Here is a 257-nt window from a genome sequence, read left to right on the forward strand (position 1 = left end):
TATATGCATCAAGCACACGACCACCGGTGCTAAAAGCTGATTTCGAAGAAAATGTGGATGGAGGAATCGCTAATATATCACGAGCTAGTAGGGCAAGAGTAGGATACCTATGACTATTGAGTTTCCCCCAAATGAAAACATCAAAGTCATTGCTATCGGTTGCATCTAGTTCATTTAAACTCAATTACTTCTCCAATTTCAATTTATCCTCTTTCCTACCAATTGCCATCTTATATCTCTTAAATTCATTCAGAAGA

At 37.4% G+C, this 257-nt stretch overlaps 1 long non-coding RNA gene across 1 annotated transcript in view; it reads right to left on the reverse strand.

Annotated features, from left to right (window-relative positions):
* The window catches only part of LOC110426330 (uncharacterized), a 4,012-nt gene that overhangs the window by 572 nt on the left and 3,183 nt on the right, over positions 1-257 (reverse strand). The window lies entirely within an intron of this gene.

Source organism: Theobroma umbraticum, unplaced genomic scaffold, assembly GCF_002168275.2.
Source record: "Theobroma umbraticum cultivar Fairchild unplaced genomic scaffold, ASM216827v3 scaffold_55.0, whole genome shotgun sequence".
In the NCBI taxonomy this organism is placed as follows: Eukaryota; Viridiplantae; Streptophyta; class Magnoliopsida; order Malvales; family Malvaceae; genus Theobroma; species Theobroma umbraticum.